The sequence below is a fragment of the Mauremys reevesii genome, linkage group 5, assembly GCF_016161935.1.
Source record: "Mauremys reevesii isolate NIE-2019 linkage group 5, ASM1616193v1, whole genome shotgun sequence".
Classification (NCBI taxonomy): Eukaryota; Metazoa; Chordata; order Testudines; family Geoemydidae; genus Mauremys; species Mauremys reevesii.
The window spans coordinates 98103173-98128157 of NC_052627.1; the positions used below are offsets into that span (position 1 = coordinate 98103173).

General features: G+C 41.6%; 1 protein-coding gene across 3 annotated transcripts in view; it reads left to right on the top strand.

Moving 5' to 3' along the window:
• Positions 1-16176: 16176 nt before the first annotated feature.
• The window catches only part of ARAP2 (ArfGAP with RhoGAP domain, ankyrin repeat and PH domain 2), a 199969-nt gene continuing 191160 nt past the window's right edge, over positions 16177-24985 (top strand). For 2 of the 3 annotated variants that reach the window (XM_039541886.1, XM_039541888.1), the window contains exon 1: positions 16177-16492. The gene's annotated coding sequence lies outside the window, so the exon portion shown is untranslated. The remainder of the gene's footprint in view (positions 16493-24985) is intronic. The other variant, XM_039541887.1, reaches the window with a different exon arrangement.

The following is a 24985-nucleotide window of genomic DNA, read 5'->3' on the forward strand; positions in this document are numbered from 1 at the left end:
TTAACTGTGTTAATTTCAGACCAGTTCTTAAAAATCCTGAGTAACATATTGGGGTGGATTGCACAAGGGGAAATTTATTCAGGGAAATTGCCTAGCGTGGGCAGCCCTGAAGTAGATGCAGAGGGGATTCTGCACCCTCTGCATGTGACAGCTGGGATTGGGGAGTGGGATAAGGATATGACCATGCTGTCTTTACATGAATATAGTGGGTGCTAACTAATAATAATCGTTAAAGACCTCCCATGAAAGGGCTGTACAATAATGGGCAAGATGCCTGAAGTCCAGTTGCTAAAATAGCCACCTCAAAAGAGCAGAACTGGCCTATTCCTTTACATCTGATTTGGTGGGAGGTTTTCATCCTGAGAGACTAGCAGTTAAAAATAATGATAAATGCTGAATATGTACTTAGAAAATATTTTTGTTTTAGTTATAAAATCTGCTAATCTGAAAAATGTAGTCCTATGTAAGTATGGAACTGATTGTATGGTGTTTTAATCTGTAGATGGCCTCTCGGTCTTACTACAGACATCAAACACTGCTGACTCAAGCACCACCATGATACCCAGTGATACTGTCCCATTTGAAAAATCAAAGCAGTGCAAGAATGAACACTGAAGTAGATAGGGGATTGCTCTTTAAAATGGTAATTTTTGCTAGTATATTTCTCTGTAACTCATTAATTGACTTCTATGGGGCCAGGGTTTCACCCTTAGAACCTAGTTCTCTATTCCATTTTGGCAGTTTTACAGTATTGCAACTCTGATTTCTATGAATCTGCACCAGTGCCGAATTGGTGTAACGGAGTAGGCAATCAGCTCCTTTGTGTCTTTGTTTTCCTTTTGAAATAACATGTTTAGCTGGATATTTCTCATTCAGAATTCACCCCAAACTTAATTTTCATAAACTGTATGAAGTTTAAACAGATCAAATATTCGTCAGAGTGAATAGCAGTGGATATTCAAGTGAATATGTAAACGGACATTCATGTCAACTTGTATCTGAGGAATTAAAAATAAAATCATTTTTTTAAATGTAGGGATCAAAATAGATTGCTAGACCAAGGTACTAGCATTTAGAAGATACACATTCCTTTCAGAATACCTTAACATTAAAGCATTGCTGATCATAAAGGAAGTGGACTTTGTGCTGGTTGAATGGTAGGTTACAGCATGCTATGGAGAGACAAGGATTTATGTTTATACTGCATCTTTTAAATGCAAAGTTCAGTGCTTGATTGTAAAGAAATGCATTCTGTTGAGTTCATAGTTCCATTTGTATCTGAGTATATTTGTAAGGACTTTTCTGTCTCTGGTGTTAAAATGCTCTCTGCTATATGAGAGCAGTTCATAGTAGCACAATGAGAGACGAGCAGAAACCTTCATATAAAGGTATTACATAGCAATTAAAATACTTCATCAGACCAGTAGTCCATTCAACCCACCATTGTGTATCTGACAGTGGGCAGTACTAGATATTTCAAAGGAAGCCATAAAACCCCCATAATGGGCAATTGTCCAATAATATGGCAAAGAGGAAACTTCTTTCTAACGCCAGGCAGTGGTCAGTTTATGTTCTGAAGTATGATGATTTATATTCCTTTTGCATTTCTATTCTAGCTAGCGTAACCATAGCTTATTGTTAACTATTGTTAGCTATTGTAGTATTATGTTGTGTTCAGTCCTGTCCAAAGATGCATTTTCTGCCCCTACAAGCTTAGTTGGATTTCCAGTGCTCCAGTAAGCTCTGCAGGGACCTGTATGGAGCCCCATTGACTCCAGTGGCTCTGAGCAGTTACAATGGAGTTCACAGCAGGATCTGGGCCTAAGACAAGCAACACAAGAAGAGTGAAGGAAGAAGATAAAATCAAAATATGTACTTTTTAAAAAAAATAAACCTTATATTATGCTGTCCTACTTGGCGTCCTACATAATACCTAGCCCATATCTACCTGAGCACCTGTACACACTTTTTTAAAATAAAATAAATATGCATCACTGTACTCTTGCTTCCATTCCAATGGGTAGTTTCTTTCAGGCATCAAAAGTGCATTTTAAGGAGGGATCAGTGGTGCAAGGGGAATGGAGAGGTTCTACCCATGCCTTTATTTATAAAAAATGATTTTTGCTGAATTAGGACAGAGTTTGACAAATCAGATCTCCTGTTCTCACTTAAAGAAAGATGGATAGCACAACTGTAAAAATAGTCAAGTGCCTTACTTTCCTATCTATTTAACTGGAGAGCATTGTTATTCCCATATAGGAATGAGATTTCTTTGTTCACATTTGGTTCTCTTTCTTAGAGTAGGTACAATATTATGTTATTTTGGAATAGACTTATTCCTGATGGATCAAGGTTTACCTTTTTGATGAGTGGTAATATTTTCTAGTTAAGCATGACTGATGTTCGTGTTGCATCATTTGACTATGTAAGAAAAACATTGCCCTTTTCTACCCAGTTATTAGTGTAGTGCTTATTTAATTATGTATTTAATTAAATTTTGCAATGGGAGAGGCTGTGGAAGCCTGCTATGAAAGAGCTCTGTTTTCAATTTGTCAGCACCTCTTTTCTTTTTTTAAGTGCAATGTCTACAGGCCAAATTCTGCTTGCAGCGATGCTATTGTCATCAAAAATGGAATTTAGCCCTTATTGTTAGTATCTGATACCTTAGTAGAACACAATGTGGGAGGAAAACTTGACTCTTAATATGTGTGGTGAGGTTGAAGAAGAGATGAGAGGCCAGATCCTGAACTTGTCAACTGGTGTAGCTCGGCAAAATTTTGGTTGAGCTTTAGTAACTTCTGCCAGCTGAGGGTCTGGTCCTAATAAATTTGAAACACCTCACCTGAGGATAATCAGGATTTCTTAAATGTTAGCATAACTCAGCTGCAATCAGAAGCAAAAAAATCATAGCTGCTCTTTGACTAAAATGGCTTCCTTTAGTTTGTTCCTAATACTCAAGACTGAAAATGGCTTCCCCCCCCCCATTAGCAGAACAGACTTCAAAAGCAACATGATTGCCTATACCCTGTTGTGGCATCGGCCTCTCATGCTTGCCTCCAGCTGTCCTTCTCAGGTGGACTGGGTTCTTCTCACTTAGTTCCTTTTTAGAATCTCACAATCTTTAAGACCAGCTGCTTTAAACCCAGCCGCTGCCTCTCCAATAGCTATTCATGGGCAGAGAGTTTTTAAAATATGAAACTAATAGTAAAGGATAACTGGGGTATACAGCAAACTTCCTATCTATCCCCTTGAATAGAAACATCATCCTTTGCTTTCATGAGGTTCTTCTGTGAAGGTGAAAGGGATGGGTAGGGGGTGATGTATCCTGGATTCTACCAAATACAGTCTATAAAGAAAAAAAGGCTATTATAAGACTAATTATAAGCATTATACTTTGGAAAGCATTTCTTTAAAACTGGTATTACAAGTTTCTATGTTTACTGTGTCTCAAACCGTTCTATACAAAGTTTGCTCAGTCAACAAATAAGATGGGGATTTGTTTCTACTTGCCAGCCCTGCAGCCTTTCTTTCAGACCTGAAGGTCAAGCTGGGTTCTTACTGACTCATGTATCAGCAGCAATCTGTGGTTTAAAAAAAAAATCAGTAAGTCATCTGTTGCTCCTCAGTTATATCTATGTAACCCTTTACCCTCAGCGTAGGTACTTGGTCACACCTAAGTAACCCTATTGCCTTCAGAGGGGTAACTCTGAGTTTAATTTAGAGACAAGGTGAGTGAGGTAATATCTTGTATCGGACCAGATTCTGTTGGTGAGAGAGACAAGCTTTCAAGCTCATACAGAGCTCTTCCAATAAAAGATATTCTCATCCACCTTGTGTCTCTGATACCCTGGCACCAACATGACAACAACAACACTGTGCAATTCAAAAACAGTTTCTTCAGTTGGTATTTGGTTAATAATTCTGCTAATGTATAAACCAGAAGATAACCCAGTTCATTGTCCCAGAGCTGTTTTAGGTTTCCAGGATCATTAGGAGAAAGAAAAACAGTAAATACCTATCCTAGTTCTCTACTAGGTTAGACCAATTTTGTCATTGATTTCAATAGTTACATTGGTATAAAGATGGTGTAATGGGGTGGTAGTATTGGTTCTGAATACACATAGGAAGCAAATATAGCAAGTTAGAATCAAGTCATGGGATGGTTTGCACATCTAAGCAATGTTGGAAGGGGGTATAACATAGAGCTGCTATGTCATCCTACCCCAGAGAGATGATCATGAAGTGACAGTTTTTCCCTAAACATGTTCACTTTTATAATGGGGACCATATTATGCTATCTAGAAATCAGCTTGAACATTGTACAATTAAAAAATCTGAGCCAACTGGGAGTGATGGAACATTCTCCATAATCATCACATAAAAAAAAAATAAATAAAACCCTGTGATTCACTAAGAGCTTATTGCCCAAGGATGTTATTTTGGGTGCAGGTCATACTATAGTTCTTATAGTGCAGGGAGCCAATGTATTCACTGCCTCCTTATCGATCTTTTACAGCTCAATGGCAACAAGTGAGTTTGAAACACCTACAGGGGAAGGCTGATCAGCCCCTTCTGCTCTGCCATAGATACCACATATTATTCCTCATCTGCTTAATCTCCTTACAAAAAATGATGAGAAGCAATCCAACTAAATAACTGATGGGTCCACTATGGGCTGCAGACAGCCTGATTCACGAGTGCCCACAATTTGGAGTAAATCCACTAGATTTTTTTTGCTTAAAGTAGCTTGTGGCTTTTCTGAGGCTCCTCTTTTGTCCAGTGGTATGAGCACTAGAATCATACACTGTGTACAATTTTTTCACAACAATCTGGAACACAAGAGAGACTTCTAATTCACAGCCCTTCCCTTAATGCATGGTGGCTTTGAAGCACTAACAGAGTGGAGTTTCCATGAGATGAAGAAGTGTGCTCTCATGATCAGATGCTCTGTGAAATTGCACTGATCTGCTTAACATATGGAGGGCACAGAAAAAAACAAGCCCAACATGGGAAAAGGAAAGTTACTTTTCAAAATTGTAGTGTATTCATGAACATTCTCATGTCAATGGAGGCTTCTATTTTGTTCCCTGGCAGGATGTTTTGGATCTTGTCAGAGCATGCTTTTCAGTCTGCCACAGCTCAATGTGTGACAAAGACCAAAAAGGAGAAAACATATATAATACCTTAGGATTCATTTTTTAAATTGCCAGTATCTCTCTATAACCTCACCTTCATGACTCTGTTACTGAAAAATAATAATATTCACCAGAAAAAGAAAGGGAACTCCAAATTAGTGTGAAACACAGATAACATGGGGGTAAAATGATAAAATGAGGATGCTTCCAGATTGAGGGACATGTGAGAGCAGAGTCTCAGACTGGAGGGGATAGATGCTTACTAAAGGAGGGATTTTTACAAAGGATAGTGTCAACAAGCTAAAGACAGTTATATTCTGTTTCTGCAGAATCAGTCGTCTAGAAAAGGAAAGACAGATTAATAACAAAAGCTTCATAGATTCTAAAGCCACAAGGAACCATTGTGACAATCTATTATGGCCTCCTACACAGGCCATAGAACCTCTCCAAATAATTCCTAGAGCAGATCTTTTAGAAAAACATCCACTCCCAATTTTAAAAATTCAGTGAAGGAGAATTTACTATGACCCTTGGTAAATTGTTCCACTGTATTATTTATTTATTTTTATTTATTTATTAATACTACATAGCATTTAGAGGCCCCAGTTTAGATCAGGGCCTATTGTGGTGTTGCACAAACACATTTAAAAGAGCCAGTTTCTGTCCTTAAGAACTTACATAGACAAGACAAAGGTATATGTGAGGGAAAGGAAGTATTATTAGCCCCATTTTGCAGGTAGGAAATGGAGGCATAGTAGATTGTGGGGCAGATTTTCAAAGGTATTTAAGCACAAAGCTGCAGATAGGCGCCTAGTGGGATTTACAAAAGCAACCCAGGAGAGTTTGGCATCTAACCAGCATAGGCACTTTTGAAAATCCCACTAGATACATACCTGGACCTTTAGGTGTTCAAATGCCTTTGGTAATTTGTCCCTAAGTGACATGTCCAAGGTCACCCAGAAAGTCTGTAGCAAAGCCAGAACCTGATCCCAGCACTCCTGTCCCAGACCAGTGTCACAACACTATCTTTCATTTCCATGCTAAGGTTACTCAATTGCCTGTATGTTTCCTGAGGGGCAAAATCTTTTCACTTTTTTTTTCCTCACAATCACATGATGCTATAATATTTCCTGTTAAAATGGTGCTAGATTATTTAATTTCCATGGTCAGTTTATTTCTAAATATTAATATGGTTAATATTTGATTAACCATGATATACTGGTTAATATCAGAATCACAAAAGACCACAATTATATCAGAATTATATCAGAATCACAAAAGACCCTTCTGGCTGGGAAAGCATTATCTAAATTGTATCTGCTGGTTGTTTGAAACATTGATAATAGTAATTTTATACTGCTTGATGCATTCCAAAAACTGTATAGACAGTAACTAATCTTCAAAACATCCTTATTAAGTATGTTGGTAAGTATTATTATCCCAAATTTAAAGATGGAGAAACGTACCCTGAAAGGCGATCTAACTTCCCTAAAGACACAGTGGCAGACCCAGGATTGGTATTGAGCTCTGTGTGCAGTCCTCCAGACCATACTGACTTTATAATAATCGTAATGATAATAAAGCTACAAAAAACTTTGATCCCCCTGTAAATTGGAAACAGGTGGCAGCCCTAGTTTAGCGTATCAGATCTGTGGGTACAATAACAGGAGAGGTAATTGTTTCCCCTAAATTATAACTGGAGCTAATTGTTAGTGTATTTAATCAATTTTGGGGATGTTCTTAAATGAAATAGGCAGGACATAGACATTTATAACCTGTTTTTCTCTGGGTGTGGTTTTAAGCAAATATATGTGTATTGGAAGATTTTTCTCAGTGTTATAAACTGACTGAACAAACTAGAGTAATGTAATGCTAGTTTAATAATCTCTCAAATCCTAGGGCAAACCTCTGATGGAGGAAGTCTGGGGCAGAACCTCAGGTGATGGAGCCATGACCATTTACACCAGAGGAGGATCTGCCCCTGTGTATTTTAGATGTCAATATTTACTAGTTACTTAAACATAGGTTTGGGTGGGCCACTCTTATGGACTAGATAGTGTGCAAAACAAATCATGCTTGTTGCCAATTATTGAGAAAGGAAGGTGTTTTAAGGGCTAAATTAGTGAGTATAGTTGCTTTTAGTGGCAAACATCTGTATATTCATCATGCATAACCTTCTTTAAAGCTCTGTTTATATTTTAGGCTGGAACAGCCCCAATATCTCCCTGCTTGCTCCCTCTATTTTTTTTTAAAATGTTTGGTTTGTTTGCTCAATGTATAAAATATGCAAATCAACAACTGCTAGTGAAGCAGTAAAAGCCTTGCAACTTCTGCATAGAATTAATTTCTAAACTGACAATTTTACCTCCATATACTTAAAAAAAAAACCACTACCTCACAAATAATTTTGATAGTAGCATAGAAACTCAAGGGAAGGGGATATTATCAGATAATAAAATCGCTGGAGTTTTCAAGCCTGTCAGCTCTTAAAATAGTGTTGTCCCTTACATCATATCTGAATTGCATCAAGTTAGTGGAATGCAACTTCCTTTTTGATTTTTGTAAAGATTTTTTTTAGCTCTGCTTTATCATAATGACAGAGAACTTACAATATTCTTTAGTCATCCAATCGAGAGAGATCCTAGAATCTGATAAACTTAGCTTTTTCACTTCTATTAAAAAGAAGAAAAAATGATGTAGGGCTTAAGTCATAAAATAACACACATTCCCCACACATACAAATTAACTTTATAGCAAATTGTGTATGGCATATAAATGACAAAATATATAGAATGTAAGTGCAGAACAACTTCAGGTTGTCTGATATTAATGGGGAGGCATGAGGTTGAGTCAGAAAAAAATTAAGTGCAGGCATGGGTAGATATACTCTAGAGTATGCTGTGATCTTACTGTACATTCAGTTTATGCAGACACGGGTATTCAACTAAGTAGGACAGAGCAGAGATTGGAGAGTTTACACCTACCAAAAAAAAGAAAGAAAAATATGTACTGTGACCAAATAACATCAACCTCTCTTCTCTTGATATCTAGTATCAATTTATGAACCTATGTTGTACTGTGAGTGAAGATATTAGCACTGTGACTGCACAGGTCTAAACTTGCTGTGGTAATGTATTCCAGACAACTACTCTGCCCAAGAAAGGACTATCACTGAGAAGCCATCAAGGCTGTGATCTGGGATCCTTGACTTGGGTTTTCTCTTAACTGCTGGCCCTCCCCAGGACCAGTGGTTTTTCCATACAGGGACTTGTGGGAAGGAGGTGTCGCACATGGTAGAGGGACAGAGATTATACTTAAGAACAAGATTCCTCTGTGAAAGGAACCAGACCATTGGCACACCTAAGAAGGACTTCAAAGAGAGAGTGGGTAGGAGGGACTCTACCCAGTTTGAAATACTGATGAACCTTGGACTCACAAGAAGGGGTAAAATCAGACTGGAGAGGGTGGCATGGAACCACATGAGACCCAGTGACTGGGTCCACTCGCAAGACACTGATGACTGTACAATGGGATACAGGACTAGGTTGCAACTAACAGCAAGAAAAATTTTAATGAAAAATGTCAAAGCAAAATAATGAATACATTTCCAAGGTAATCTTTATACATTATAAAAGATAGCAAAGGGCACAGCATGTGGCTAAGTGATATTTTCTTGTACCAAAATTGCTTGCATGGTGGAGATTTAGGAAACAGAATTAAATTGTGTTTTTTAAACCTGGGGGCAGATTTTTAATGGTATTTAGGCACTTAAAGATTCGGAATGGCACCTATTACGATTTTTCAAAGCACCTGGGCACCCTCCCATTGATTTCAAATATGATTTAGACATCTAGGCATTTTTGAAAATCCCACTGTGCATCTGAATCTTTAGGCATGCAAATACCTTTAACATTCTGTTCCCAGAGCTGAAATTGTGGGTGTATGTGAATATATAGAGTCTATCCTGTAGGCCTGGCTTGACATGAGTAATGAAACAAGGGAAAGGCCTCATTTCTTGGAAGACAGGATTAGGGAGTTAAACACTGAAAACAGAAATGTTTGTGATAACTAAAAGACAGGTAAATGGGTCAGGGAGCTAAGAGACAGAATGTCTGAACTAGCTAAGATAAGGGGAGGGAACACCCAGGGAACCATTTATGAAGAACAAGATAACAATGGACCAGATAGTCGGGAATGTAAAGATAAGGTAAAGAGTGGGTGGAACATGGACAGAGCATGCTGTACAGGTATTGGTTCCTACAGAGTAACCAAGCCAATCCCAAAATCTGTGATGCAATGTATAGTATGTGCAATGAGATGTGTAAATGTATATAAAAGGAGAGGGTTTCTGCGTAACTTTGGATCGGTGATGTACCCTGCATCCACCCCCTGGGTTTCAGTCTGCTCAGTGTAGCATTGCTGTATACCAAATACAGATACGTGAGGGACCAAGTCTGGAGCCAAACTGAGTTCTTAGGAAGCCAAGTGGAAAGAGGTATTGGAGGAAATCCCAACATACCCACCTCACTGATATGAAGACTACATTTGTTTTCTGTTTTCCTAGCCATTTCCCCAGGACTAATGTTGATGATACTGGCCAATCCAGAGGCAGTCAAAGCTATAACAAATTAAGGTCAAACAAAAAAACCGGTTTGTAAAACAGATTTTATAAAATAACATTTGTGTAACACATAGTGGCTAGCCTCGATTAGCTAAGCGTAAACAAGTCTGCACTGTGGGTGCCTATTCCACAGCCCATGGCCTCCCCCTTCAAATCATGCCTCTGGGTTTGTTCCCCCGGATCTTGTGGTTCGGGTTGGCATCCCAGAAACTGTGGGGGCAAAATTTGCCTGGGCAGTCACTCTGGGAGATGCCAATCATGGCCAGCATGCATGCTTCCTTGCTTTGTTTTGGATTGCCCTGGCAGATGCCCATGCATCAGAGATTGCCTTGCTCATATTATGCTTACAGCATGGCAGAGCTTTTTGGTATCAGTACTCATTGCGCTTGCCATGCACTGCTTTGCATTGCAGCAGTTTTGGTTACTAGCCTTAGCATGCCATCCTAACCACATTATTACCATTTGCATTTGCCCCTTCATGGTTCAGAGCCTTTCCTTCCATAAATTGGGTTGCCAGCCATATGTGCTACCCCCAGTGCACCACCCCCCATCGTTGCAAGCCATAGGCTGTTTGCCCCAGCCCTGCTGTAATAGCCAAAAAATTTGTGCCATTGGCTGCTGGCCAAATTGCCCCCCTGGCTGTATGGGGTAATCTAAAAAAATGCCCTGAATGCTGCTTCCCTTGGGAGAGTGTGCTAAGAAGTCTGTCTAAATCTGTGCTGAGCCCTTATAATATTCACAGGGGCTGCTTCCTGCTGCTGTGCCACCTGTTGATTCTGTTCTTTTTCTGCTTCCCTTGCACCTCCTGGCTGTGCCCCACATGCCTGTCTGTGCCTTCTTCTTTATTCAGAACACTTGTGTGATCCCCAGATGAAGAAATAGTGGAATGCAGCCTGAATCTTGGAACACTGACTTGTTAGGAAGAAATGTGTGAAGGCAGCCTCCAGCTGCTGCATGACATTCAGCCTCCAGTAGGGGCAGAATGTGACAGAGACCAGCAGCAGTGTGCCTGCTGTCCAGGGCAACCACTGAATTTTGAGGATTGAGAGGGGTTTCCTGGATCCATCCCCTGGGCTGATGGAGGGCTGATCCATCCAAGGATATTGGGGGGGCCCCAGCCATCCACCTTAAGGCCACCAGCCAGATGGCTGTCCTTCAGCTGATTTCATCATTTTTCAGAGATTTCCATGATTGGGATGGGATGGATGATTTTCATGGGATGGATTTCCATCATTTTGCGATCAAGCATGGATGCCTGCTTTTTGCTGCAATCACGCGTTTTTGCCCATATGCAGGATAAAAGTGGGGTCTGCTGCAGCAGTCACCAGTGCTGCTATCTGCAGTAAAGGGGGTGAGGGTGGGGGGTGTGATAGGGTGACATTGCTGTTTGTCAGTGGGGGGTGGGGGGGGGGTGGGTGAGTGGGTGCAGTGGGGGCCCCTGAGGCTGTGACTGTGTTTGCTGCTGGAACTGTTGGGATTTCAGCCAAGAATGCAACATGCGGAGCCTCAGTCAGCTTTGGATCCATTTGCATTCAGTCAGTGCGCTCATGCGCTGATTTTTTGGCTTTTGGCTTCCCGTGTAAAATTTGTCAACAGTGCGCTGATGCGCTGGATAGATGCTGTCTGTCTGGAAGATTTTGGAGATACCTTTGAGAGCGATAATAGGGATATAAAATAGCCTGATAGATTTTTTCATATCTAAAAAATAACAGATGTGCTGTTATAATATAGGCAAGTAGAGAGAGTGCTGACTATCCAGATGCTGAAGAGAGAGCTGTGTGCTCCTGTCACCAGCTGCAGACTGCAGCTATTCACCCTTTGCAAGCTATTCTGTGGCCCCTGTTGTTGATTGCTGTCTTTTGTCACCACTTGTTGCTTGAACTTACCCCAGAGCCTTCCTTGTGTGTGAATGATGAAGAAATGACAGCATAGCCAGCACAATACACCTATCATAAGATGCAGTGAGAAGCAGCCTCCAGAGAGTGTCCAGGGTGACAGGACATCAGCCAGCATGGCAGCTAGGGCAGCTACACATGAAGTCAGGGGGCTGGGGGACTGATGCCCCTTTTGCTGATGAGGGGGGCTGATGGTGTATGTTGCTGTTGCTCCATCCACCAAAATTACCTAGCATAGGCACCATCCAGGGACCAGAAAAAATCCAGCCCAGTACCATGATGATCCATGCAGTTATGTCATGGGGATGTGCTTCCATGCAGCTGAGATGATGGCATGATGATGATGATGATGATGATTGTGATTCAGAGGACCCAGGATCCACATGTGATGGATGTCAGCTCATGGGGATGCCTGCCACATGCGATGCCCATCTGCATCTGCAAGGGTGTTGACAAGGATGTTGCTATGTGCAGAGAGGAGTAATTGTTTCAGTAAAGGGGGGGGGTGGGGGGGTGGGTGGGTGCCAAGGGGTTGGGGTGGGGTGCTGGGTGGGGTGGTTTGTGTGCTTGTGAGTAAGAATTTTTGATGCAGTTAAAGAAGGGGAGAACTTTCAGGAGAGCTGCCAAGCTTTGGATAGACAGCAGTCCCTTGTCCATTTCCTCTTGCTTCTTTGGCTTCGCTTGATGTCACAGTTTGCTGACGTTACTGTGTCCCTTGGCTGCTCGTGTCGTCGAGGAAGGATTTTTAAAGGATTCTCTAAAAGGGATTCTGTACGGATAGTAGAATTTGATTTTAAGGAACCTTTTAGATCTAAAAATGCCTAATCAGTGCTGAAGAATTGCTGAAAGTGTGCTAGATAGCCAAAAGAGAACCAGCTGCTCTGCACAGCAGAAACACCAGATGCTCTGTCAGTTATCAGTAGAACCACTCTGCACAGGCAGACCTACAACCTGCCTGGCTATCAGCCCCTTCTTTTTTCTTTTCTCCCCTTCTGCCACTTCCCCCTGCCCCCCCCCTCCCATTGTTGAAGAAGATGAATAAAAGACACAACAGGAATATTAGGAAATGTGAGGTTGAAGGCAATGTAGCTGAGAGCAGCCTCAGCAGCAGATGTAGGCAGACACAGACAGGAGAGAAGTGCAGGAAGCCCCAGTCCAGGGGCTTAGGAATGAAAACTGGGCTTACTCTTGAAGGGGGCTGGGGGAGGATGTGATGCCTTCTGGGCCCTGATGATGGTTGATGATCCATGGTTACATTGCACACCCCATCCCCCAAAAAACAAAAAAATTAAGCCAGCCGGATGATTTTAGGACGGTTACCAGTCATGATCATGATTTGAAGCTTTTTCATGATGAGGATGGATGCTTTGATGCTGATCATGAGATGCTGATTGATTTGATATGTTTCCATCAGATTTCCATCATCCCCATCGGATCATGGCAGGATGTGTTGGTGCACTGCTGCTGACTGCTGCATCTCTCTCTGGCAGCTGTGCATGATAGAGTCAGGTGAGAAAGAAGATTTAGGCTCAGAGGGGTGGGGGGGGTGGGGGTGGGGAGGGGGGCTGGGTGGGGTTGGGTGACTCATGATTGACTGTATTGACACTGTGTTTGCATTTGGCCAAAGAAGCAAGCATTTGGAGCTCAGCCAGGGTTGCAAGACAGTTTCATAGCACTAGGTCTCCAGTCCTCCTCACCAGTTTTGTCCATGCTTTTCTTTTTACTCTCCGTTACACTTGTCACGCTGCAGTGCGCTGTTGTCTGATTTTTTGTCTGGATTCTGAATTTAGGATTCTCTTTCTGAATTTCTAACGGATTAACGACGGGCCTGCCTGCCCTTGGATCACATCCCACATCCGCGCATGGTCCATGCTTTTGCTTTTTTTTTGCATTTTTGCTCTGCCACACATGCCTCGCTGAGCGCCGCTGGGCAAACAGGAAATACAAAAAAAAAAAGCTTGGGCTTTTACTTTTTCACTGCATCCTGCATCATCGAAGTTCAGATTGGGTCAGGCGCGGTCTGTGCAGGGTAGGGATAGCTCCGGAGGGCCAATACCGTCGATCAGCGTCCACACTAACCTAATCCGATATATTAATACCGACTGGCGTTACCTCCTCCTTGGGAGAGAGGCAGACAGCCAGTTTAAAGAGCCATTAAAATCGATATAAGGTGCCTCCTAGTGTGGACGGTTTTGGCGTTAAATCGGTTTTAAGCTCCTAAAACCGATTTAAACGCCTAGTGTAGACCAGGCCAAAATCCCATTCTCAGATGGCTGTAGCACTTTTTCTACTAGAAGGAACTGCTGTTGCTGACCCACTCATGTTAGCAGGATCTGCCTCCATCCGGCATAGCCCAAGCCACCTGTCCTGTGGGAGTTAGGGAGATGCACATGCAGAGGAATGGTAATAGTAATGGAACTGGGGCAAAGACCCTTAGTTCAGGAAGCCAAACACAGGAGGGTGTAAATGGATATGACTGGGGAAATGTCTCCTGGGCCAGGAAGCTGTGGAGAGGGGAGTAGAACTGTAGATAAAGATTCTGTACAGAAACATGGATGGGATGGAAGCTGGAGCAGGGAAACTGTGTAGCTTAGGACAGTATTTTCATTTCCCCCCAACTTGATCCCTGATTAAAACAATCAAATATTAAATTATAGTATCCTGTGTGGTATTAGAAACTAAACCACAATGGTCTGAAAAAGGAGCACTTTCTTTTCCTCCTTCTTTCTAAAAATAGTGCTGACCAAAGTAATGGTAAGAAAATATGAGATTTAAAGCTGTAACTCCCAAGGACAGTTTGCGCTTGTTTAAAAGTTTATTTAACGCCTGTACTCAGCTAAATTCAAGGGGCCAAATGCAGAAATGATGAACATTTGTACTCCCTTGCAGTCATTCATTGGATTCCCTTGAATTTAATCTCACCTGCTGATTCATATGTAAGGGAGTCTAATTTAGTCTAACATACATCCTGATGAGCCAGACTAAGTTGTAAGAATATGCAAGTTATGGGAATTTCAGCTTTATTTTACATATTCCTGTGCCTTCCTTGTGTTTGCTTTTCTTGATACAGTGGTCACTTCTGTTCACAATGACTGACAAGTACATCAACATCAACTCAGACTCCCTTATGCTTGTTTAGATTCTTTTGCATGAATTAATTTGGAGCTGATGGAAAAGGCAGGTAATGATATACATCAATGAATGTGAAACTAAATACATCTAAGGGAGGCTGCAGCTTTCTTCTCCACTTCTAGGAATGTTACAGTTATGTTCCTGGAAGTGTAGAAGGAAGGTGCAGTGTGTATGAACTGTTTTGTAACACTTATCTTTAGCAAGTAATACTGCAAACCACAACCTAGTAGTGTAATTAATGGCTGGGTATGCATATGAACCACTGCCTTCTACTGGGTGCTCAGGGCAACTGCCGAAGCAAAATAAAATAAAATAAAAAAACCCGAATGCCACCCCTGGAATTCTGCTGCCCCAAGCCCGTGCTTGATTTGCTGGTGCCTAGAGCCAGCGCTGTGGGTGCTATAAGGACTGCTAAACTCTGTGTCCTAGGTAATACACTACTTATACCAATGGAGATTAATTGTTCTTTAGCTCAAGTTGTAGTGCTCTGGACTTTTGCAATAGGGCAGTGGTTTTCAAACTGGGATATGTGTACCTCTAGGGTACATGAGCGCTCATCAGGGGGTATGTGAGAAAAATACTGTCATGGTGAACAACAGACCTCCCTCCCCCACCGTTTTCATAGGTATATTATGACCCTATCTCAGATGGGGGGGGAGGGCTATAAGGTAAACTACATTATTTGGAAAGGGGTAGACAACTTAAAAAATTTGAAAAACCACTACACTAGGGGAATTTTATTCCTGAGCTGCTGCTGCTACAGGGCGGTTTCACAGTGTGCAGTAGACAAGTGTGATGTTGGTTGTAGATAGCTCAACTACCGGTGTAACAAACCTGTGGCCAACGATAGCTTTAACGTCCAGAAAGCAAGGATCTGTATGACACAGTGATGCACACCGTGTTTGCTAAGGGCCAAATGCAGTTCCTGTCTGCACTCTCCCTGGAGCTTCAAGCCAAGAATTAAAGGCTCTTCAGGTTGGTAAAAGGAAACAGTTTCTTGTTTATCAGTTGGGTTATGTGCGCACATGACAGTAACATGGGCATGGAGGTGGGGTTTGAAAATACCTCCATCCATGTCAGCTGCAGCCAAAGGGCTGCTGGTAAGTAGCAAACGCATCCCATAAGGTGTAAGGAGCAGGCTCCCCTGGAGAAGGGGGATCTAAGTGTTAACAGCCTGACATTTTTCAGGATGCTGCTGCTACTGCTGCATTGGAAGTGTCTCAGCACCCAGGCATGCGTGAAGCCACCGGGAATTAGCTGCAGCAGCAGGAAACTTTCACAAAGCAAAAGCTTGTGACTGCAAGTTCGCTTCCTCCTGCACGCTCGCAAAGACGCTGCCAAGCCAGCAAGCCCGGAGCATCCGCCCCCACTAGGGCTCTGCGCGTAGGGTTACTCCCCGGCGCCGGGCCTGGTGGCTGGCTGCTCTCCTGTCCCAGGTGCTGAGCAGGAGGCTCTTCCGGCATGGCCGCTCCCTGCCTCACCTGGTGCTGCGAGCAACGCCTCTCTGGAGTTCCCTGCCCAGGCAGGCGCCCGGTGCCGAACCCCGATGGGACCCCGCGAGCGCGCCGCCTTCTAGGGCAAATCAGAGGGTAGAGGGAGGCGGAAGGTGAGGAGGGGACAAGGAAGAGAAAGTGGGATAGACAAAAGGGGAATTTAAAGTGCTACTTTCTTCCTCCTCCCTCCAGCTCTGTCTCTTCCAAAGCACAGAGGTAAGTCCAAGGGGAGGAAGGGAGCTTGCAAGTTTCATTACTTGCAAGGATTTGGGTGATTCTCCCCCCGTCTGTAACTCCCCAAAGTACAATGTGTTCGGCTCCGGCCTGCCACTGTTTTTGTTAATTTCGTGTTTAGTTTCAAGAGCGTCTGATGCGTGGGCGTCTCGGAGAGGAAACCAGCCCCAGTCCCCAGTGCTGTCTGAGGATTTTCTTATTCAGCTGATTTGTTTCTTTAACGTCTATCAGATCAGATAAAGATAACTAATGGACGAGTTACGGAAATCTAGGAAAACTATCACCATTAACTCATTTATATTATATTCGTTCTTGTCTGTAATATAATACACCAGTAGCACTATAAGGCTTGGATTGACAAATAGGCAGTTCATATTTTGTGGTTAACAAATTGTTTACAGTTGATGTTAAATAGAGTCTAAATTAGTGGGCATATCGAATCCGATTTCCTGTTTTGTAATCTTTTAGAACTGTTAGTTTTATTTGAGCAGCCAGGTAGGAAGTTGGAATCGGTGTGTGCGCTTTTTTTTCCTTCTTAAAAGAATTGTTGTTTTTTTCTTGAATGCTATGTTTTGTTTTCTATTTGCTTCCTTAATGGGGAATTATTTTCAGAAGTTTGGACAGATTTATACAGACTTCTAAACAATCCATGCATCTGTGGAAGTATTAGCAGATGATGAATGAACTTTAGTTTTTGAAAAACCCGTATAGTAATTATGACCCTTTTTAAAGCACTAGGCAAGACACACTGTGTGTAACTATGCACAAATGCTGTTGCAGCAGCTAGGCAAACCTCATTGAACTAATTCTACCCTTGAAGTGAATTACTTGGGGTCATATTCTGCTTATTCAGGCTACGTAGTTGCTTACTCCAAGGAGCCTTATTCCTCAAGTAGTTCTATTGGGATTTCTTGCCGGCAGAGGTACTACTCAAAAGGAGTAAAGATGGAAGAATTTGACTCTAAAAGATGAGCATTTTGTAACAGAAAGAGTAAATATTGAGCAATAGTTTGTCACAAGATACTCTTTTATGAATATTTCATAATTCTCAAATGTTCTTACTTCTCCTAACTGCCCCTCTGAATCTTGACGCAGAAATAGATTTAAATTAATTTTGTTTCCTGCTCACTGCTTTCTTGTTCACATTTGTTGCTGAGAGTAGAGCAATTAGAACTTTTAAAAGATCACTTAAGTATTTCTAATAAAGAAAAACGCATTGCGAATAATATAGATCAATTTCTAGGCCTGTTAGCGTTGGCAATATATCTTGGATTGTACTCACAATGGAAAACATAGATAATGAAACAATAAAATCTAACAATAGTTAATATGTCCTATCTTGATCATCTTTTACTCTGTTTACATGGATCTGAATACAGTGCTTCAGCACCATGCTTCAGCACCAGAACCTACTAATATTTGTGCAACGGGTCATTTTTTAGAGTATGCTTAGAATGACTCTTTAGCTGTGGACTTTTAAAAAGTCAGAAATCTGTTTCAGTTAATATCACGCTTGGTCTTTCTACTCCTTCCCCCTTAAAGTTCCTTACAGAAGTATCTCCTAGGCTGTTCTAGATTTGATTTTGACAAATAGGGAAGAACTGGTTGAGAATTTGAAAGTGTAAGACAGCTTAGGTAAAAGTGATTATGAAATGGTAGAGTTCGTGATTCTGAGGAATGGTAGGAGGGAGAAAAGCACAATACAAATAATGGATTTCAAGACGGCAGATTTTAGCAAACTTAGAGAGTTGGTAGGTAAGATCCCATGGGAAGCAAGTCGAAGGGGAAAAACAGTTCAAGAGAGTTAGCAGTTTCTCAGAGACATTATTAAGCAAACTATCCCACTGTATAGGAAGATAGGAAGTCTGACAAGAGACCACCCTGGCTAACTAGGACACCTTCAAGGATCTGAAACTCACAAAAGAGCCCTACAAAAAGTGGAAACTAGATCAAATTATGAAGGATTAATATAAACAAATAACATGAGAATGTCAGAATAAAATTAGAAAGGCCAAGGCACAAAATGAGTTTAAACTAGCTAGAGACATAAAGAGTAACAAGAAAACATTCTACAGATACCTTAGAAGCAAGAGGAAGACAAAGGACAGGGTAGGCCCATTACTCAGTGGGAGGGGGAGAACAATAACAGAAAATGTGGAAATGGTAGAAGCGCTAACTGACTTTTTTGTTTCGGTTTTCACCAAAAAAAGTTAGTAGTGATTGGATGTCTAATATAGTGAATGCCAGTGAAAATGAGGAAGGATCAGAGGCTAAAATAGGGAAAGAACAAGTTACAAATTACTTAAACAAGTTAGATGTCTTTAAGTCACCAGGTCTTGATGAAATACATCCTAGAATACTCAAGGTCTGAGGAGATATCTGAGCCATCAGTGACTATCTTTGAAAAGTCATGAAAGATGGGAGAAATTTCAGAGGACTGGAAAAGTGCCCATCTATTAATAGGGAAATAAGCACAACCCGGGGAATTACAGACCAGTGAGCTTAACTTCAGTACCTGGAAAGATAATGGAGCAAATAATTAAGCAATCAATTTGCAAACACCCATAAGATAATCAGGTGATAAATAACAGTGAGCATGGATTTGTCATGAGCAAATCATGTCAAACCAACCGAATAGCTTTCTTTGACAGGGTAACGAGCCTTGTGGATGGGGGAAGGAGTCAATGTGGTATATCTTGACTTTAGTAAGACTTTTGATCCTGTCTCGGATGACATTCTCATAAACAAACTAGGAAAGTACAATGTAGATCAAAGGTTCCAATACTGTGCGGTGCGGCCCGCCACAGAGGAACATTCAGGGGGGCACCGTGGGGCCTGGGCCAGCCCCCATGGGAGGCAGGGAAAAAGCAGCACCCAGCCTCGTCCCCAGCTGCGGCCCCAGCTCCCGTCCCCAGCCTTGGTTCTGCGCCTGGCTACTGGCTCCCGCCGTTGCCCAGCTGAAGCTCCACTTTTGGCCTGACCCCAGACTTGGGCCCTGGCTGCAGCTTTGTTCTTATCACCTGCTCCCAGCCTCAGGTAAAGTGTTCTTATCACCTTACCCCTGCTGCATCCCTGCCAAGGCCAGCTCTAGGCACCAGCGTCTGAAGCATGTGCTTGGGGCGGCACTTTTCAAGGGGTGGCTTTTTTTTTTTTTTTGCTTGGGGTGGCAAAAAACCTGGAGCCGGCCCTGATCCCTGCCAATTTTAGTTTTTGTAAATAATCGTACTCTTCTCATAGTTAAATTACTAAACTACTTTTGCTCAGACTTTAAATAAACACATCTTGGATAGACACCAGGGCTGGAAAAATTTATTTCCAAAGATGAAGTTTCAGAAAGCAATGAGCAACTGCAAACAGTATTTTAAATGGAAATGTTATAGCACATTTGTTACAGTGATCTTTGCCAGTTTTGCTACAATGCAAGTATGTTGATGCTTTTTTCTTGTAACAGTCTGTGATGTGATGACTATAAGCAAGTTTATTCATTTTTTAAAAACTTTTTATTAAGACAAAGTTACAATAAAACATTAAGTAATACACAATGTAGTGGGTTCAGGATCAAATTCATATTCCAAGAACCTGGCTAAAGATGCTGGCTGGGGAGCCCCCCTCCCCCGCCCTGAGTATGCTAAAAGGGGTGACCGAAATTTTCTAAATACCTCTCCTCTTTTTGGCACTTGTCTTTTGTATGCACTTGGTGTGAAAGCTTGTCACATGACAAGGATAGTCCACATTTTACTATACCACAAATTCACAGGTGGAAAACTCACATTTTTTCTGATAATATGCAATACAAAGTCTGTGCTGCTAACAATAAAGCAATTAATTTGCTGTCCTGTTTAAAATGTAGATCCTTCACTGAAGCATTAAGTAAGCAGGTCAGGGGATCTCTGGGAAGCTGGCATTTTGCTGTTAGATGAATCTCTGATAATTTCATCTGAAAACCATCTAATTCCTGGATGCCACCACCACAGAATCATAGGGTTTGACGGGACGACAGCAGTCATCTAGAGTAATCCCTTGCCAAGATGCGGGAGGAGGAGTTGTATCTAAATCATCCAAGATAGATGGCTATCTAACTGCCTCTTGAAAATCTTTAGTGAAGAAGCTTCCACAACCTCCTGAAGCAGTCTGTTCCATTGTCCTACTGTTCTTAGAGTTGGGAAGTTTTTCCTGAGATTTAATCTAAATCTGCTACACTGTAGTTTGAACCCATTGCCTCTTGGCCTCCACTTTGTGGTAAAAGAGAACAATTTTTCTCCATCTTTTCTATGGCAGCCTTTCAGGTATTTGAAAACTGCTATCATGTCTCTCCTTAATCTCCTCTTCTCAAAACTAAACATACCCAGTTCGTTCAGCCTTTGCTCATATGGCTTGCATTCCATCGTTTTGATCACCTTTGTCATGTACCTTTGAATCTGTTCCACTTTCTCCACATCCTTTCTATATATTGTTGACTAAAATTGTACACAGTACTCAAGGTAAGGCCTAACTACTGCCTAGTAGAGTGGTACTATCACCTCCTGTGACTTGCATGCTATGCTTCTGTTAATACAACCTAAAATTGCATTTGCTTTTTTTGCAACAGCATCATATTGCTGACTCGTGTTGAGATTGTGATCCACCACAGCTCCCAGATCCTTCCCAGCAGTGCTGCTACCAAGCCAGTTTTCCCCCCCCAATATGCATTTGTGCATTTGGTTTTTCTTCCCTAAGTGTAACACCTTACATTTGTCTCTGTTAAAATTAATTTTGTTGTTGATAGCCTAGTTCTCCAATTTATCAAGATCCCTCTGAATTTTAGCTCTATCCTCCAAAGTATTGGCAACCTCTCCTCCTCAGCTTTCTGTCAGCTGCAAACTTGATCAGTATGCTCTCTCTACCTACATCCAGATGTTAAACAAGATGTTAAACAACACTGGACCCAGAAGAGATCCCTGTGGAGCCCCACCTGAGACCTCCCTCCAATCTGACATCATTCCATTAATATTTACTTTTTGTTTGTGGTTGTTTAACCAATTATGTATCCACTTAATGGTCGGTCTGTCTAGCCTGCATTTCTCCAGCTTACTTATAGAATGTCATGTGGGACTAAGTCAAAAGCCTTGCTGAAGTCCAGGTATATGATGTCCACTGTATTTCTCCCTATCCAAATCAGTTACCTTGTCAAAGAAGGGTACCTGGTTTGGCATGATTTGTTCTTGGTAAATCCATGCTGGCTGCCAGTGATTACCCCTTCATCCTCCAGGTATTTAAAAATTCAATGTTTTATGCGTTGCTCTAGTAGCTTCCCAGGTATCGAATTCAGGCTGATGGATGTATAGTTCCCCAGCTTCTCCTTTTCCGCCTTTTAAAGATCGGTGCTACGTTAGCCTTTCTCCTGTCTTCTGGGTCTTCTCTTGTCATCCATGAGTTTGTAAATATTATTGCCAGTGGCACTGAGATTTCTTCAGATAATTCCTTCAATATCCTTGGGTGAATAGCATCCGGCTCCACTGGTTTGAATTCATTAAAATTGGTCAAAAGATCTCTGACATATTCTTTACTTACCTCAATCTGCATCCTTTCCCCCTTTATTGTCTGTGGTAAGTTTGCTAGTCATCCGGTCACATGTTATTTTTTGTGAGAAAACTGATGCAAAGTAGACATCGAGCAGATCTACCTTCCTAGCATTTTCTTTTATCAGCTTACCTTCTCCATTGAGCAGCGGAGCCCACACCATCCTTGATCTTTCCTTTTTTTCTGACATATTTGAAGAACCCCTTCTTGGTGTCTTTAACATTCCTTGCCAGCTGCAATTCATTCTTTGCTTTGGCTTTCCTGATTTTGTCCCTGTATGTTCATGCTATTCCCATGTATGGTTCCTTGGGGACATGCCCCTCCTTCCATTTCCTATATGTAGCTATCTAAAAACCAAAATGGATAAACAGCTCCTTGTGTGGACACATTGGCCTCCTGTGGCTCTTCTAATCGTTCCTTTGTGTTGGAGTATCTTGATGTTGAGCCTCTAGTATTATATCTTTTTAAGAACTGCCAACCCCCTTCAACTCCTTTTCTTCCTAATTGGTTTTTCCATAGGACCTTGCCTACTAATTCTGAGTTGGTTGAAATCCGCCTTTCTGAAGTCCAGTGTTCTTGTTTTACTGTTCTTAGGTCCTGTTTTCCATAGGATCTTGAATTCTATCAGATCATGACCACTTCCTCCCAAATTCCCGACCATGCTCACGTTTGCAGCTAATCATCCCTGTTGGGCAAAACAAGATCCAAAATGGATGCCCTCCTGGGTGTTTCCTCAATTTTTTGAATCAGAAAGATGTCCCCTACATATGCTAAGAATTTGCGGGATGTATTATGATTTGCTTCAATAGTCTTCCAACAGATATCAGGGAAGTTAAAATCTCCCATTAATACTAGCTCACTTGTGTGTTGGCTAATTTGTAACCTGTTTGTAGAATGAATCATCAACTTCCTCTTCTTGATTTGGTGGTCTATAATAGACATCCCCCATCACATTGGTACTGTTCTTTTCTCTTGTTATCCTCACCCGGAGACACTCAGTAAGTCTGTCACTCACTTCCCCTTGGACCTTGGAGCAAGAGCATACATTCTTGATGAAAAGCAACACCACCTCCTCTTTTCAGAACAAGGTATGTCCCTCAATGCTGGTTCTCCAATCATGGGAGTTGTGCCACCAAGTCTCTGTGATGCCAATAAAGTCATAATTTTCTTCATATATCATGACTTGCAGTTCATCCTGCTTGTTCCTCATACTTCTGGCATTTGTATACATCATATACATTGAAAACATTTATATACATTATATCACCTGTGCAAATATATTCACCTTTCCCCACACCTCTCCAACAGAGTGAATCCTGAGTGGTGCAAAAAGGCTTATTTTTTGAGGTGTTTCATTTTGAAGATGGTGTAATAAAGACCACTACAAAACTTTACAAGAAGACTTTTAGTAATTGTTAAAATGCCATCTCAATCACAGTGAAGCTCAAGAAATATAAACAATGCTGTGCTACTCTGCATGACATATTTTTTCCCCCATAGGGAACAAAAATCTGCTCTGAGCTACTTTAAAAGAACCAAAACAAAACATCACTACTTAATTATATGTATTGCCCTCTCATCTAGAAGGATTCTAAAGACACTTACAAATTCTATACTGTACATAGGAATCACTTGCCTATTACTCAGGATTTATTCAGGGTGTATCATTTCCATTTTTGTCAGATTGGCACATATATCCTATGCTGTTCAACCTACATTGTTATTCCTCTTGTAGGGAACTTCAGGCTAGCACCTGCGTGCTAGAGCAGCTGCTACAGAATAGAAGAAGTTATCAGGCTTCCCCAAGGCCAGATTGCACTTTATAAAGGAGGAAAGAGAAGGGAAATCTACTGTCTGCAGATGTTAAAACTTTGATAAAGATATACGGTACTGCATGAATCTGCTTTGGAACTGCTTGAGGGCAGTTTTAGATGCTTTCTGTTTTTTTGGCTCTCATAAGCGCATGGGGTAAGGAGTCTTGAGTGATGGGCTAGTAGGTGGCCATGGGCACCCACGATGTGCAGTGTACTTTCCAAACAGGAAAGAGATGGTTTGAATCTTAAAGAGCTTGGAGTGGGGGTCGAGGGGGGTGGTCTAAAGCCCCAATCCTGCAATTAATGGCTTGTGCAGTTTGTTGAAGGCTTAATGTGTGCAAGGTAGTTCTCTTGCTTACAAGGAATTTCAGACCTTAATCCTGAAAATTCTTAAACATCTGAGATGCCCCATTGAACTTGTGTGTGTATGTGTGTGTATATGTTAGCTCGACTGGAATCTAAGGGTACGTCACACTGCACGCTTGAGCTCTGATTTGGTTTGAGCCCAAACCCACCCTTTCATCCACACACAAGTGAGTTTGACTCTCTTCAGCAAGCATTCAGGACCTGCTGGTGGGGATGGGTGAGAGCCCAAGTCCCACTGAGACTCTGGTCCAAGCCCTGTCATTCTGGAGTGTGAATGCAGGTCAAGTTACAGATGGGAGTCAGAAGGCCCATGTAGTGCAGTATGGATGCATTAGCATGGCTGTCAGAGCTGGGTCCAGTAATTGTATACCCACATTTGCAATGCATTGTGGATGCCTGAGCATGTGCTTGGAAACACTGAGTCCACAGGCCGAGTCCAACAGACCCAGGTTATCTATCCAGTGTAGACAGACCCTAAAAGACAGAGTGGAAGAAGTGTGAAAAGGAAAGGTATAAAACAGGGGTCGGCAACCTTTCAGAAGTGGTGTGCTGAGTCTTCACTTATTGACTGTAATTTAGGGTTTTGCGTGCCAGTAATACATTTTAACGTTCTTAGAAGGTCTCTTTTTAGAAGTCTATATAATATATAACTAAACTATTGTGGTATGTAAAGTAAATAAAGTTTTTAAAATGTTCAAGAAGCTTCATTTAAAATTAAATAAAATACAGATCCCCC